The sequence below is a fragment of the Sciurus vulgaris genome (genome assembly GCF_902686455.1).
Source record: "Sciurus vulgaris genome assembly, chromosome: 1".
Classification (NCBI taxonomy): Eukaryota; Metazoa; Chordata; class Mammalia; order Rodentia; family Sciuridae; genus Sciurus; species Sciurus vulgaris.
The window spans coordinates 89,009,196-89,020,857 of record NC_136461.1 but is presented as its reverse complement, the minus strand read 5'-3'; the positions used below and the strand labels follow the sequence as shown (position 1 = coordinate 89,020,857).

General features: G+C 37.2%; 1 pseudogene across 1 annotated transcript in view; it reads right to left on the bottom strand.

Moving 5' to 3' along the window:
• Positions 1-1,068: 1,068 nt before the first annotated feature.
• Positions 1,069-11,662, bottom strand: part of LOC306654138 (AP-1 complex-associated regulatory protein-like) — a 74,575-nt pseudogene continuing 63,981 nt past the window's right edge. The window contains exon 2 of the transcript in view: positions 1,069-1,910. The product of the transcript in view is annotated as an AP-1 complex-associated regulatory protein-like (transcript). The remainder of the gene's footprint in view (positions 1,911-11,662) is intronic.

The window sequence follows — 11,662 nt, the reverse complement described above, 5'->3', positions numbered from 1 at the left end:
ATTTTACAATGCATAGTTAAATCTAAACTGAAGATGATAGTAAAATTGATAGTTTGAAAAAAAATGTGTTAAATATGAGGTTTAGAAACTGAAGTGAAACTTTTGCCCAGTTTGGTTGTGTTAAACTGCAAGTAACAGAAATCCTGAATAACAGTAGAATAAACATTTGGTTTTACTTTACAAAAATTCCAGAAGTAAGGATCCCATGGTTCTTTTACTGTGGTGGTTGTCATTATTGCTGTTGCTATTTTGGAATTTGGGAGCAACTTTCCTATCTTTCCATTTTGTCATTTTAAACATGCTGTCACTGTCAACTCATGGTCACAGGATGGCTGCTGTAGAACTAGGTATCATGTTCTCACAGAACAAAGAGCAAGAAACAAAGGTTATATTCCTAATGCACTTTATCTTTATTTTCATTATCATTTTTTATTACCAAATTAAATGTCTAAACTCTAAAGTTTGTTTTCATCTTATTATCTTTTGTCCAGATTGAGTCAACATCATCATATTAGATTATAGAATGAATATAGAAAGAAACTGATACTTCAGCATTTCTTAGGGTCATCTATGCAAATTAATCATGCTTAATACTAGTTAATAAAATCCAAAGAAGCCAAGGAAGTAAATAATGCTGGAAAAGGGATACTGTTTTAAATCTGACAATCCCTGCTCATGCTCCCTTCACATCTGCTGAGAATTAACAAAATATACTTTTAATATTTTCACAGTCCGATAATGGAATGGGCTTAGTAAAGCATTTGAAGTAAAAGTAATGAACTTTTAAAAAAATCTGTACATCTATAAGAGTGAACAGGAGTGCTACAGAGAGTTGAAGTAAATGTAATTGATAACATGACAAGACCATTAAGTTGGTCTCAAAAAGCAGATGGCAGATGATAAGATTGCACTTCATTCTGGAGCAATTCTGATCTATCATTCCTACTCCATTCTAACATAACAATCATTTACAACATGGTTTCTAACCTCCCCCTTACAAAAGAGGCTCAACACAACCATTTATGCATTCTACTTGGTCTTAACATTCGGTCACAAGTGATACGCAGGTTACACAATTTCACCCTCTCGGATTTGTTGACCTGTATATCAGACTGCTTCATGCCAGAATCAGACAGTTCTAATACAGGATTTTCAAATCCAGAATACTCAGAATTGCCATTATCACCCATTTTGGAACCGAGAAAACCATTCTAGCACTCCAGTCCGTTGGCGTCCTCGGAGGCTGGCGTGGGGTTCCTTCCAGTGTTCTTGCTGCTGCACTCAAGTGAGGCCCCGGGAATGTCCTCCTGTTTTGGAAGGCTCACTCATCGGAGGCGCTCTATTCATGCCTTCTTCATCTTCCCATCCTAGATCTAAGGATGTGCTGTCCTCATTTCCACTAGTTGATTTAGGTTTGGTCATGAAGTCACAGCTGCTTTCTGTATTTGGTGTCAATACTGTGGCATCGGATGAGAGTCTGCTGCTTCGGAAAACTTCATATTGTGACTTCACATTTCTCATAGAAGATTCAAAGTCATCTTCTGGTCCTGAACTTTGATAGTCTCCATTGCTGGAAGGATATCACTGCACAACTCTCAACCTTTCTTGCTCCAAGAGCTTTCGCTGCTTTGCTGCCCTGGCTGCTTCACACTGTGCAGCGGATAAAACTTCTTCTAGTCTAAAAGTCTCTTCTTGTAAGGCTAACTCTTTTTGCATTTTCATATCAAGATCTTTCTGTTTTTCAGCAATAGAATCATAATGTTGCTCTCGTAGGTCGACAATTTCTTCCTCCGTAAGAGGCCTATGACAGCTTCCTGGGCTCTCCCCTTCATCACTTTCTACTAGATTCTCAAACTCTATAGTTAAGTGCTCACCTCTTGAACACGTTCTAAATACTTGGCTCCTACATGCTGCAGAGCGGAAGGGAAGAAGGCAGAGGGAGAAAGAAGTATGAGGTTTGCTTCCAGAGAGAAACCATACAGCAGCATTCTCAGAGCTTTGAGTCCAGAAAACCCTGCACTAATGCTTACCATCATTCATGAGTAATGACAAACACATATGTTTTTCAGAGGAAGGCTAAGAGATTTAACTGTTTCTAGGTGTTCATTCCCAGAACTTCTGATGTATTAGTTCAACGAAAGAAAAATGAAACCCAGAAGACTGGAAAACCTGTGAATAAAATCTAAATAAGCATTTTAGTTTAAAACAATGTTAATAAAAGTTTAATTAAGGGTAGACAATTAAAATCAAAGCAGAATAACAATGTCATAATGAAAACATATGAAAGATGTGGAGAGTGACATCAGAATTTAAGGGCTCCCAAATTCCTGAATGGTTCATTCTGGAAGGGAAGGTAAATTTAATGAGCTTTGGATTTCAACCTAAGAGTACAGATGAAAATTTTATAGATTCTCCGTGAAAGATTATAAATAGAATTAGCAATTTTCAAATGAGTTGGATAATGCAATAGTGATGAAATGATTAATCAACCAGGTAGCAGGATGAGAGAAAAATCTGCGAAGAGTAGCCATGGAAGCCATAGGATGGAAAAAAAAATTATCTGGATTATGGACTCATGGTTTTTGTTTTATGTACTCTTTATTTTTGTGTCTATGAGAGATATTTGACAGTAGATATAAAAATATAAGTATGACTATGACACAACTAGTCTTAAAATGCTATACCATTATATTTAAATTAAAAGTCTGAATAGGAAATAAAGAGAATTACAAGTCTCTAAATAGATTTCCATGTTTACAAGAACTTAATATACAGTAATGTGATAGTTCAAGACAATGGAAAAAGAATGACTTAATTAATCTATATTGGCACAGATGATATCCTTAATGTGCTGACAGGAGAATGGGGGTAAAAATTTGGTATAATATCAGTGCCTACCGATATTTTTCCACATATGAAAAAACTGAAAATACTCATTGTTTTGAATAACTGGAATATGTTATAGAAACTGATAAGGAGAATATAGGGAAAAATTCCCTTGAAACACTAACTTTTAATAAAATCTTTGCCTCAGAATTTTATTATGAAGCAAAGATAATCAAAATAGGTAACTCTAAAGAAGTAAACATTGAATTAAATGTAAAGTAAGGTAAAAATGAACTACTATCACATATACTGTGCTAAGGACTTTTGATATAGGAACTCAAACATAGTTATATTCATTTATACTACATGTAAATTTAAATGTGTCTGTTAAATCTGAGTGAAAATGGTTTTGTTATCTGATACTGTGTGATTCCTTGCCCATGGAGGACATTTCTTAAGAATGTAATAAAGATCCAAGATGGCGGACTAGAGGGTGACTGCATCTCCCGTCACTCCAGAACTCAGGATTCAAGAAGGGGAGCTATTGAGAGACTTGGACCAACGTAGAGCAGCGTGGTGAGTCTCTCCCACCAGGTGAAGCTCGGCCAGGTGGCAGGCCCGGACAAGGGCAGCTTCTCACAGCAGGGCAGGGCAGCGAGAGACTTCCCCAAGCAGCCCTACTCCCTCTGGCAGCAGGTGTGATCCACAGCCAGCTTCTCGGAGCAGGTCTGCCCAGTGAGAGCTTCTCCACATAGAGCCAACCCCCAGCCCTGAACCCAGTAGTGGGTCTCAGCCAGCAGGCAGCTTCTGGAACCAGGGCAGAAAAGCAAGAGACTTTCCCGAAGCCCTGCTCCCTCCCATGGCAGGCCCGGTCCACAGCCAGGTTCGCAGAGTAGGTCCGCCCAGTGAGAGCTTTTCCGCACAGAGCCAACCCCAAGCCCTGAACCCATCAGCGGGCCAGCTTGCAAATGGCTTCTGGGACCAAGGAAGGTCAGGGAGAGGCTTTCCCCAAGCAGCCTGTCTCCCTCAGGCAGAGGCAGGCCCTGTCTATAGCCAACTTCTAGGAGCAGGACCGCCCAATGAGAGGATTTCCATGCAGAACCAGCCCCAAGCCCTGGACCCATAAGCTGGCTAGGGGCAGCTTTTTATGGAAGGACTGCATTATCAAGTTCCTCCAAGACTTCAGGCTACTGAAGGCTGGGAGGTGATATACTGGAAATCTACAGGGACACTATAAGCCAATAGAGGAAATCTGCAATATCTCAGAATCCCACTGATATCTGAGCAATTTGAGAAAACAAGGGAAGAAAATGTCCCAAACAAACCTAGATACTATATCAATAAAACCCAATGACAGCACAGCAGAAGAAATGTCAGAAACAGAGTTCAGAATGTACATAATTAAAACAATCAGGGAAGCAAATGAGGAAATGAAAGAGCAAATGCAGGCATTAAATGATCGCACCAATCAACAGTTAAAAGAGCAAATATGGGAAGCAAGAGATCATTTCAATAAAGAGTTAGAGATACTGAAAAAAAAAAAAAAAAACCAAAAACCAAAATCCTTGAAATGAAGGAAACAATAAACCAAGTTAAAAACACCATAGAAAGGATAACCAATAGGATAGAACACCTGGAAGACAGAACCTCAGACACTGAAGACAAAATATTTAATCTTGAAAACAAAATTGACCAAACAGAGAAGATGGTAAGATATCATGAAGAGAATCTACAAGAATTGTGGGATATCATGAAAAGGCCAAATTTAAGAATTATTGGGATTGAGGAAGGCTTAGAAAAACAAACCAAAGGAATGAACAATATATTCAATGAAATAATATCAGATAATTTCCCAGATCTGAAGAATGAAATGGAAAACCAAGTACAAGAGGCTTATAGGGCTCCAAATATACAAAATGACAACAAACCCACAGCAAGGCACATTATTACGAAAATATCTAACATACAATATAAAGACAGAATTTTAAAGGCTGCGAGAGAAAAGAATCAAATTACATTCAGGGGGAAACCAAAAAGAATATCAGCAGATTTTTCAATCCAGACCCTAAAAGCTAGAAGGGCCTGGAACAACATTTACCAAGCCCTGAAAGAAAATGGATGCCAACCAAGAATCTTATACCCAGCAAAACTTACTTTCAGATTTGATGATGAAATAAGATCTTTCCATGATAAACAAAAGCTAAAGGAATTTAGAAAAAGAAAGCTGGCATTACAGAACATTCTCAGCAATATATTCCATGAGAAGAGATGAAAAACAACGATGCAAATCAGCAATGGGAGGAACTAGCCTAAAGGAATAGCCAAATAAAGGAGAAACCAAATCATGTCACAAAATAAAAATGAGTCAAATGATTGGGAATGCAAATCATATCACAATAATAACCCTGAATGTTAATGGCCTGAACTCATCAATCAGAAGACATAGACTGGCAGATTGGATTAAAAAGAAAAATCCAACAATTTGCTGCCTGCAAGAGACTCATCTCATAGAAAGAGATACCCATAGACTAAAGGTGAAAGGATGGGAGAAAACATACCATGCACATGGACACAGCAAAAAAGCTGGAGTATCCATCCTCGTTTCAGATAATGTGGACTTGAAGCCAAAACTAGTCAGAAGGGATAAAGAAAGACATTACATACTGCTTAAGGGAAGCATAAATCAGCAAGACATAACAATCATAAATATCTATGGCCCTGTGGGGGCACCTGGCTCTCCTTGCAGTGCTTGAAAGAGTTCTACTCAAGGATGATTACAGAGACTCATCCTAAAAGGATTGTGGCCAGATGTATGCCTCCCTACCTTGGATGTTATTCTGTGAAGTTTTCCTAATAATATATTACTCACTTCTGTCAGAGGATCTTGCTAGAGGTGATGGGAATAATTCTACAAATTTCCAGAAAAACATCATGGAGACAAAAACACATGTTGAAACCCTGTGATGTTAACCTCACTACCGGAGAATGTTCTTATTATGTTAAAAATCAAACACTGCATTTACTGGCACAGCCAGAACCTGTTGGGGCACAGAAACTTATAGATAACAATGTTTCCCCAAGTTCTAAACACAAAGCATCTCCCACAGTAGCTACAAGATATGAACTAGCTTATTTTATCAATGGCAAGTCCTGGTACCCCCCTAAAGGCAAGCAATTAGAGAAGGTAGATATAGATCTCCCCCTGTCTCCTACAGGGTGGTTTAATCCAGATGATGGTTTTGTTTATGTGTGGTGGTAAGGTAAAAGAATAAGTTTTCACAACATTTCTTCCTTCCTACAAAAAATATGTCACCCCTATAATAAACGTTGGTACATAATAACCATTGGGACCACTGCCCTCCTGTAACCCTTAATTCAGCGATTTAGATATTAACCAGAAGGACCTAGTAGAGATGGTCACATGACACTATTTGTCTATTGCTTTACCGCAAAAAGTAATAAAAATAGTCTTAGGTCATATAGAGTTTAGATATTAAGGAAATAAACATTGTATTAGCTCATTGACACAGTTAGATATTTTTAAAATAATTGTGATTTAGTAAGGATAATCTGTAAGGTTACTGTTTTCTCGTAATCTTTCGGTAAAAACAATTTCTGCCTATGCTTTGGAAACTTCTTTGATTTTATTAATCATAAGCCTGTTATCATAGCCTGAAGAAAAATGTATATAAACCCAGCCTTCCCCAGAATAAAGTGGGATTGATTGCACCAGAACTAGAGTCTGTGTTTTTCATCTCCATCCATCGCCGATGCTGTCTCCCGCATCCCGTTTACCAGTGTGGAACCCATGAACTCCTGCTAGGGCTGGACCCCGGCATGGCCCGAACATTGGCTCACCCATGTACATCAAACAAATCGTTCTCAATTCCAGAAATCAAATAGAACACAACACAATAATACTAGGGGATTTTAACATGCCTCTCTCACCACTGGATAGATCTTCCAAACAAAAATTAAAAAAAAGAAACCATAGATCTCAATAACATAATCAACAATTTAGACTTAATGGACATATATAGAATATATCATCCAACAAAGAACAAATACACTTTCTTCTCAGCAGCACATGGATCCTTCTCTAAAATAGACCACATTCTTGTATTCTATCAGATAATATGGATTGAAATTAGAAATATATGACAGAATAAAAAACAGTAACTTCTCCAATACCTGGAGATTAAATAATACACTATTGTGTGATGAACGGATAACAGAAGACATCAGCAGGGAAATAAAAAAAATTCTTAGAAGTAAACGAGAACAAAGACACAACATGTCAAAATCTCTGGGACACTGTGAAAGCAGTACTTAGAAGAAGATTTACTTCATGGAGTGCATTCAACAAATGAAGTAAAAATCAACAAATAAACGACTTAACACTACAGCTCAAAGCCCTAGAAAAAGAAGAGCAGACAAATACCAAAAGTAGTAGAAGACAGGAAATAGTTAAAATCAGAGCTGAAATCAACAAAATAGAAACAAAATAGAAACAAAAGAAACAATCAAAAAAATTAACAAAATAAAGAGTAGGTTCTTTGAAAAAACAAACAAAATTGATAAACCCTTAGCCACACTAACAGAGAGAGAGATCTCAAATTACTAAAATTCGGAATGAACAAGGAAATATCCCTACACACATGAGTGAAATACAAAACATAATTAGAAGCTATTTTGAAAATCTATACTCCAAAAAAACAGAAAACCTTGAAGACATCAAGAAGTTTTTAGAGACATATGAATTACCTAAACTGAACCAGGAGGACATACACAACTTATATAAATCAGTTTCAAGCAATGAAATAGAGAGGTCATAAAAAGCTTACCAACAAAGAAAATTCTGCAACCAGAGGGGTTCTCAGCCAAGTTCTACAAAACCTTTAAAGAAGAGCTCATTCCAATGCTCCTCAAAGTATTCCATGAAATAGAGGAGGAGGGAAGCCTCCCAAACTCATTCTATGAAGCCAATATCATCCTGATACCTAAACCAGACAGAGACACATCAAGGAAAGAACATTTCAGACCAATATCCTTAATGAACATCAACAAACATGAATGAACATGAATTCTCAACAAAATTTTGGCAAATTGCATACAAAAATATATTAAAAAGATAGTGCACCACGATCAAGTGGGTTTTATCCCAGGGATGCAAGGTTGGCCAAAATGGCCATACTACCAAAAGTGCTATACAGATTCAATGCAATTCCAATTAAAATCCCAATGATGTACCTTACAGAAATAGAACAAGCAATTATGAAATTCATCTGGAAGAATAAGAAACCCAGAATAGCTAAAGCAATCCTTAGCAGAAAGAGCAAAGCAGGGGGTATCGTAATATCAGATCTTCAACTATACTACAGAGCAATAGTAACAAAAATGGCATGGTATTGGTACCAAAATAGACAGGTAGATCAATGGTACAGAATAGAGGACATGGACACAAACCCAAATATGTACAGTTTTCTCATATTAGACAAATGTCGCTGCCCACAGCAACAATCTCGCGGATATTTGTTACTGCTTGCAGCAACAATCTCGCAGGCATTTATCGGAGGTGGACTGGAAATAAACTACTTCTATGCCTGTGCTGCTTCCTTGCTTGCTTGCTTATTCTCTAGCTCATAGAGGAAAAGAGACTTGCTTGATTTTAGAGGAAGAAAGGCTTTGAGAGGGAGTTTTAGAGAAAGAGGCTTGCTAGCTTTCAGAGATCTCTTTCTTCTTAGAGTTCTGCTACTTCTTCTTAGAGGTGCGTCCTGCATCCTACGAACTAAAGGTGCATGTTAGAGGTGCGTGCTAAAGGTGCTGTCTATCAGAGGTGCTTCCTAGTGGTGCATCCCGTGTACTGCGATCTGTGATCTGCGACCTAGAGGTGTGTTCTTAGTCCTCCACTCTGCTATCTGCCATCTACTTGAACTGATTGGTAGCTTGGTCCCTTAGATGGTAAGCAATACGAGGCATAGGTAGAAGTTATACACTATTAAAATACTCTTGATAGTTATGACAAGGTACCCAACAGAAGACACAATAAGAAATACAACAAAGGATGTAGGAGTAATCCTAGTTACTCATAGAGAAGATGAAAATAATTTTTGAAATTTATGTAGTTCCTATACATAATTTTCCCATAATATTTTAGCATTGTCTCTTGTAAATATTTTCAAATAACTGAAACACTGGAAATAAGATGCAATTAAATAAGGATACTATGATATGCAGCATGAAAGTATAATACACATATAAACATCTTAAATTTTAACCAGGAGAAAAACAGTATTATAACTCATGATTACTTTTTCAAATGTGAATGGCACTCCCTTTTGAATTAATATCTTTAATAAATTTATAGCTTAGAAAAACCTTGTAGTTTCAAAAAGAGCTGTGAAAATGATCGCTTACTGTTTTATTTATCATAAAATGTCCCCAAACTATACACCTGATTATCCCTATTCTCTCTCTCCATGGCATATTGAGTATAAGAATTAAATTCAGTTACTTTAGGCATTTTTGTCACATGAATATTTTAAAATTATATAAAAATTAATTTTAATTGATAAAAACAAAAAAAATTAGGGGTACCATGCGATGTTTGATGCATATGTACATTGTGTAATGTTTAAGTCAGGTTAATCATGTCTAGACCCTCAAACATTTATCCTTACTTTATAGTGAAAATATTTAAAATTCTTTCCTCTAGCTTTTTGAAATGTACAGTACATTGGTATTATCTGTAATCACCCTACTGTGCAACAGCACTCCAGAACGCTTACTTTAACTATAACTTACTACCCATTAATGAAATTTTTCACATCTCTTCAAGAAACAAAAATGACTATAAGCCATAAGTCTAGTTTCATAATTTTCTGCTCATACCTATAAAAAAGCATATGTCAATTTTTTTTGTTATCCATATAATCCTTTAAAGAATAACTTCCAGAATACTTAGTCATAATTCTTTATCTGTTAATAAAAAAAAATTCTATGACACAAGTAAAACGTGGTTAAATAAATGAAATGAAGACCCATAAGTTAAATAATATCTTGAGTTCTCAATAAGCTATTGGCAGAGGAAAGACTGAACATAGTATATTATTTTGTTTTTCAAGTCAAGTGAAAAGGTATGAACAGGTACACACCCATCCACACAACAGAAAATCTCATGGATATTTCAGGGTCAGAAATCAAAGCCTGGCTCTACATATAGATTTTGGAAATTTTTAATACACAACTGTTCTCTTCATCCACCAGTGACTTCATTAACAATCACTTTTTTCTATGTTTCAAAAGGGCTATAAAGTCCCTCATATTTACATTTCTTATTCCCCTTTAGTAACTGTACTTAGAATCCAAGAACTTCCCTTGTAGTAAAATTGGGTAGTTATGACCAAAAATATCATTCATATTATTCTTATTCAGCAAAATTATTATGATAATGTTCTAATTTTTCTTTAATTACTTTTAAGAATTTGGGCATTGGACATTATTTATGCTGGTTTTAGAGATTGAGCAGCATCATGTATATATAAAGTTTTGTGGCAGGCGGAACCCGGGGCCCAGGGTTATGCCACGTGCATCCAAAGATGGCAACTGGCAGAGAGCAAACGGCGTTCTGATTATGCATGGAGAAAGGCAGAATGCATTTACAATTGGCTGTATTATAATCAGTTCAGCTGCCTAGCGCGTGGACAGATATACTTTACATGTATGCTCGAGCGAGTGATTGCTTGACCTTTAACAGGATTGGATGGACATATCCGGTTACAATTGCTTATGCATGAGTCTGCTTATATATTGAGGGTGTTATTTGAATAAATGGGAAGCTGCTTGATGAACTTTTGAAATGTACGTGTCTTCTGTCCCGCTGGTCGGGCTGTAAGCGCGAGAAGCGGTGGTTTTAGGTAAGCGAAAAGAGCAAGAAGCCGCGCCAAACCGCTTGGAGCAAGCCAGGCAAAGAAGCCACGGTTTTCCTCCATAACTGGAGCCACTTGAAGCAGCCCTAGGGCAAGCAGCGGTTCTCGGTAATTGGTGGATTGGACTGTGATCAAACGAGGATCGAACTGGGAAAAGCTTGAGCGCTCAGGTATATAAAAAACAGTTTCGCTAGCGTAATTAACGAGAAGGTTTCCCTATTTGAGGAAACGTTTACCTTAAGGTTTTAACTGAAGAGTCCCCTAGAGAGGGAATATTAACAGAAGATTCTCCTAGAGAGATAATATATTGAAAGACTGTCCCAAGAGACAGCAAAGGACATCACATAACAAATATGTGTAAATTGCTGTTTGTGTTACCTTTTCTTGTTTGGTTTCTGTTTGTTGTTGTTATAGTGTTGTGTACATTAGTTCATTTTTGTCTGACTTCCAAAAAACCAAAATCTCAAAAACAGTTAAGAGAAGGGGAAAAGATATTAGAAATTGTAGAAAAAGAACAATCAAATCAAGCTTCTGAAAGAGAAAGTAGATATTCAGATGCTGAGGAACAGGAGTAATCTGAGACAGAGCCGGAAAAGAAGTTATCTCAGTGGCATTTAACCCCTACCACGCCACGCCCTCCGGCATATAATCCAGATCATCACTCTTTTTCAAGTGTAAGGGCGCATGTAATTGCTGACAGGGGAGGCCCCCAGACAGTGGGCTGATGTAGAATCTCAATCAGTGTTCCCAATACTCCCAGTATTTGAAGATCAAAACGATCAGAGATATCATCAAATATTAGATATAGACCTCTGTGCCTCTGCCAGAACAGTATTAACTCCAGAGATGGGAGTACAGCCAATACCTACTTTGGCTGTCGGCCCATTACCTAAAGGAACAGTAGGACT